Source organism: Magnolia sinica, chromosome 8, assembly GCF_029962835.1.
Source record: "Magnolia sinica isolate HGM2019 chromosome 8, MsV1, whole genome shotgun sequence".
NCBI classification, from domain to species: Eukaryota; Viridiplantae; Streptophyta; class Magnoliopsida; order Magnoliales; family Magnoliaceae; genus Magnolia; species Magnolia sinica.
The window spans coordinates 84,201,464-84,207,179 of NC_080580.1; the positions used below are offsets into that span (position 1 = coordinate 84,201,464).

At 40.7% G+C, this 5,716-nt stretch overlaps 1 pseudogene; it reads left to right on the forward strand.

Moving 5' to 3' along the window:
• The first annotated feature begins 1,536 nt into the window (after positions 1 to 1,536).
• Positions 1,537 to 4,268, forward strand: LOC131253549 (peroxidase RIP1-like; annotated as a pseudogene).
• The last annotated feature ends 1,448 nt before the right edge of the window (positions 4,269 to 5,716 follow it).

Below are 5,716 nucleotides of genomic sequence, written 5' to 3' on the forward strand. Positions count from 1 at the left end.
TTTTGTCTTTTAAAAGGTATATAGTCATCATAACACGAGGCGGTTAAATCAATAACCCCATGAAAACGTAGGTGGATTACTTTAAGGGCCTGTTTGGCCAGGCATATCCCACGGTATTAGGAGGGATAGGATCGGCAATATCCTGGGATAGGCATGACGATCCAAACAGACCCGGTGAACTTGTCCCGGGAAATGTGCAATCCCATGGATCTTAAGACAATCCACTGACATCACCATCGTTACCTTAAAATTGATCCTATCCCTTGGTTGGATGGATTGGAAGGTAAAATCCCCGGATATGCACGGTGTGCCAAACAAACCCAGTGAACTTGTCTCGGGATATAAGCAATCCCACGTATCTTAAGACAATCCACTAATACCACCACCATTACCTTAAAATTGATCCCATCCCTCCTAATATCATGGGATCTGCCCGGCCAAACAGGCCCTAAATATTTTAAAAAACGTGGTTTCAAAAATAGACCAAAGCCAATCTGGTTTTTGTAATTAATCGTTGTTTAAATGATGGTGGACCATCACAAGAGTCGGCAACGGTCATCGTCATAAACATCATCCTATCTTAAATGATTGTGTATTATCATCACGAGACCAGTCCAAAAAAGTGGCAGCTTTAATTTGCATGGGTGGAAACTGTCTTGACGCAACGGGTGATTTTTCAACTTTAGAACTACACATAATTAGCAGTGTTGTATTTTAAATTATTTTAAAATAATTTAGTGTTTCAAAATATTCATTGAGACGGACCATGACTGTGGCCAAAGGTGCGCATGTGTTTTATGGATGTATCTTTTCACTGAAAGGTTATATCCTTTCAATTTTTGTTTTGAAAAGTTGTGTCTTTTGAAGTCAAAGGATCGTACCACTTGGGTTTAAACCTAATAGTCACAACCCTTTGTAAAATGGTGTCTTTACACCCTTAAGGGTGTTTTCACAAAGTCTATAAATAGTCTTTTGATTTTAAGTTTCAGAATGGATTAGAAAATTGGTTTTCTCTTTAAAAAATTTGTTTAAGTATTTTCTGGTTCGGGTTAAGACTACAAGTGGTTCGAGCCCATGTACAGTGAGTGCACCGCTGGGACTGAGTCATAGTCGTTGTATCCTGGAGGTCGATTGCTCTGGAAACCTATTGTACTTGGGACATTGTCTAAGGAGAGTAAATTCGATTTCAAGCTGAATAGCTCACGTCATGCTTCAACTTCTACAAATTGATAAATTTTCTATTTTCTCATTTAAATTTAAAATTTAATTTATCCAAATAGTTTTCCAAACTCCATATATCCAAGAAGCAGCCCATGATATGCGGCTGCGAACACACTCTCTCTCTCTCTCTCTCTCTCTCTCTCATATATAAATAATTATAGATGCATGGACCAAACACAACCAAAGTAAACAAGCACTAAATATCCCATTCACAACAGAAATGGCTTCTCCTTGCTTCTTTTACCTACTCATCTCCTTCTATTGATAGCTACTACAACCACTTCCAAAGCTGACAGCCTCTCCCACACATTCTACATGAATACATGCCCGATGGCCTTGCCTGCCATCAAAAAAGTCGTTGAAGCTGCCGTGCAAACGGAGCCCCGTATGGGCGCTTCGTTGCTCCGTCTTCACTTCCACGACTGCTTCGTCAATGTATGATACACGAATATCGATCGTCTCTTGTGTCCCACCATATCTAATGACTACCCATTGTCATTGCTACTTCCACATTCACGTGGGAGCCATGCAAATACATTTGCAAGCACATGTGCCTATTTGGAATGCGTGTGCTTGATCTGATCTTTTCATCAGGTCAGGTGCACTGTTTAGATATTCTAGCTTATTAATTTCGGCTGTTTCACACCTCAGGTGGGCTACAGAAAAAGTAACTGATGGGCTGTTAGTTAAAATTGTTTACTTTGAACACTATAGCCGACCTGATGAGGATTGTAAATGGCCTGATTTTTTAGGCTGAACATCCAAGCATTATTAGTTTAGTTCAAAGCAGATGGAAAGCTAAGATCTTGCACACGTGTATCACATCGGCACGTGTGGGTGTGGATGGACAGGGATCCACATGTGCGGAGTTACCACACCTCGAATGAGAATGTTGTTTGTAGTAGCGTATTGGACCCAGATTCGCTTTGATGTACCGAGACTGTGGAGCGCACTGTGATGTACGTGTCTTATATCCATGCCGTCCATCCCTTTCCCCAGCTCATTATAGGGCATGAACCCTAAAATGACTCAGATATAAGTCTTAGGTGGATCACACCACAAGAAATAGTGGTGATTGAACAACGACCATTAAAAACTTCTTGAGGGCCACAAGTTTTGGATCAAGTTGATATTTGGGTGGTCCCTTCATCCAGGTCTGTGTGACCATATCAACGGGTTGGATGGCAAGTTTTGGATGAAGCTGATATCAGAGTGGTCCCTTCTTCCGGGTCCATGTGACCTTACAGTGGCCAGGTGGGCATTCAAACACCACTGCTTCCTGAGGTGTGGTCCACCTGAGATGTGGATCTGATCACTACTTCATTTTTAAGCTCATGCCCTAAAATGAGCTGGAAAAACGGATGGAGGGCGTGGATATAAGATACATACATCACGGTGGGCCCCACAGTGAGGGATCCACCGAAGTCACTTCCACCTGTATATACAATTAATGGCCCCACCTGTGCTGACATGACGCACAGGTGTGAGATCTGGGCCGGTTATCTAGTTGGTTCCTTGTTGAATGTTTATAGGATCAAAAGTAGCATTCTCTATAGGAACACTAGCCGTGATATCTCATCTGATCATGGTTTTGTAGGGTTGTGATGCTTCCATCTTGCTCGATGACACGGACACAATAGATGGGGAGAAGACAGCGTTTCCTAACTTCAACTCTCTCAGAGGATTCGAAGTCGTCGATAAAATCAAGTCAGCCGTAGATAAAGCTTGTGGTGGCCCAGTCGTGTCCTGTGCAGCCATCTTGGCCGTTGCCGCTCGTGACTCTGTGGTTGCGGTATGATACCTCCTCATATCTATATAACATGTATATTATGTGGGTGTTTCATGGGATTACACTGATGTGTGGACCCCACCATCCACGTCTGATGATTGGGACTGTTGATGCTGTAACAAACACAATCGTATAAATGCATGTGCTTGACCATCCATTTGCAGAAATATCATAAGGTTATGATAGTCCAAACGCCTCATTTCATGTGCTATTGCCTGTTGTTGATGTCTCAAATCTTCAGCAACACCAACAAGGCTTGTGGATGCCATCGAGAGCTGTTGATGGCTCTCGATGGCATCGACACTGCTTAATGCTATCGGAAAGATTCGAAATTTTCATAATTGGTTGTTAGACTTTAGGTGTCCAGCTCAATTGCATTGAAAAAATTCAGATTTTTCATATGGCATTGGGTAGCTGTTGATGGCATCAAATGGTCTGACGATGGCATCCACAGACCCTGTTTTTGAAAGATTTGAGACAACAACATTAGGTGGATATACCCCCACCAAATCAATGGTCATGATCACAAAGAACACCTGCCATACATGTACCGTGTCAGTGTTTTGGGCATCATAGTATCATTCTTCATACAAGATCATTTATAAAAGATGACCAGTGATTTACACAAATTTACTGATCTTTGTGTCCATGCAGCTAGGGGGCCCCACATGGAAGGTGCAGCTAGGAAGGAGAGACTCGACCACGGCTAGCCGGACTGCTCCGAACAACAACCTCCCTTCACCCACCTCGGATTTACCTACCCTCATTGACAACTTCAAAGACCATGGGCTGAACACTCGCAATCTAGTCGCGCTCTCGGGTGGCCATACCATAGGATTCGCGCAATGTGCGAGCTTCCAGGACCGCATCTACAATGAAACAAACATCTTTCCCAACTTCGCCCACTGGGTGCGCAGGTCATGTCCTCGATCTGGTTGGGACACCAATCTTGAACCGTTTGATTCGATGCCAGCACGGTTTGACGTGAGGTACTTCAAGGGCTTGATGGGGAAGAGGGGCCTACTTCATTCTAATCAGGTTCTTTTCAATGGTGGGTGAACTGGTGAGTTGGTGAAGAGCTACAGTTCAATCCCCAAAGCTTTCACAACAGATTTTGCTAAGTCAATGGTGAAAATGGGAAAGATTAGTCCTTTTACTGGCAAAAAAGGGCAAATTAGGAAGAACTGTAGGAGGATAAATTAAGAAAAAATGTGAGAAGTTGCTTGTTCTTTTTCTTTTTTAAATTTCTTTATCTGGCTTTGTTAAACAAGGTTAAAAGACTCTTTTGCTCCGCCGAGCAACTCATCCAGTCTTGAGTTGAGCTGGGACTCGACTGAGTTGAAGGTTGAGTCAGCCTAACTCAGCCAAGTCGGGATGACTGGTCCAAGTAACTTGTGGAACCGCTTTTTTTTTTTCTTTTTTTCTTTTTTAGTGTATCTTGAAATGGAGATTGTCAATGTGTGAAACAAGAAGAATTTCTCTTCCTCATGCAAGAAAGGTGCAGAGATAAGTGTAATTTTAATAATGAAATAAATATATTGTTTATGCATCAATAATGGATATTCCATGCTATAATCTTAAATGTGTATCTTGTAGAAAAGATATTTTCATTTCCACAACGTCATCGAGAGGATGCTTGATCTTTTGTACCATACACTTTTAGAAAAAACCTCTTAATGGTACTATGATTTTATTTCTATGCAGGTGAGGGGACGAAGACATATTTATAGGAAAAATAGCCGGAAAATCATATCCATCACACTTCTCCCCTCTTAAGTCTCCACACCGTAGGTTTTCATTTCCATCTTAATAACCATGTATAAGTATCATGGTTCAAGTGTCTCGCCCCAAACGTATATGCAATGATCACAACTGTAGTAGGGTTCACTATAACACCCAATCTGAATAATCTAATAGTTATATGTAAATTGATCATCACGTGTGGCCTACCAAATAAGAGTCTTATATTCTTCCACTTGGACCACACTAATCTTTGAAAGAAAGAAAAACATTTTATTTTATTAACACCATTAATCTTAGGGTCGAGCACGAACTCGATCCCCGATATTCCAGGTGTCACTTATGCTAACGTGAATTTATGATATGTTTGACCTAGCTAATATCAGAACAATTATATAACTAAGTTAAACAGTATAAAATACTCTGAAATAAATGCATCTGGAATATATAATGTGTATCTATCTAAAATATGAGGTTCACAATTGGAATTGAATATAAAGTTTTGTGTGTGTGTGTATGTGTGTGAGTGTGAATGTAAAGTTTACCAACACTAAAAAAATTTGCCACATCTAGCTGAGTGTCGCGCTGGATACATCGGTCCATTAGACAGCTAAAAGTACGAGTACTCCTCTAGGTCCATATATGTGCTTGCCTTGGTAACACCTCATATATAACAAGGTCTATTTAGTGTTTTAAAACACTATCCTAGAATGGGAGTGATTGATCAACTCAGTGGTTTCATTAGTTATAAGTTACATATGTTATCAAATCAACCAGCACAGGTAATGATAAAGCAAATAAATAAACACTTTCTAACTACTCTTATTAAATGCACGAATATTGTTATGAAATGATATATGAGCCTTACAATTCAACACTCCCTCACAAGTGACTTCAATACCTATTTCACAAATGTCATACACCCTCATTACGTGACTCCAACATCAAATCGAAATATCATATTCT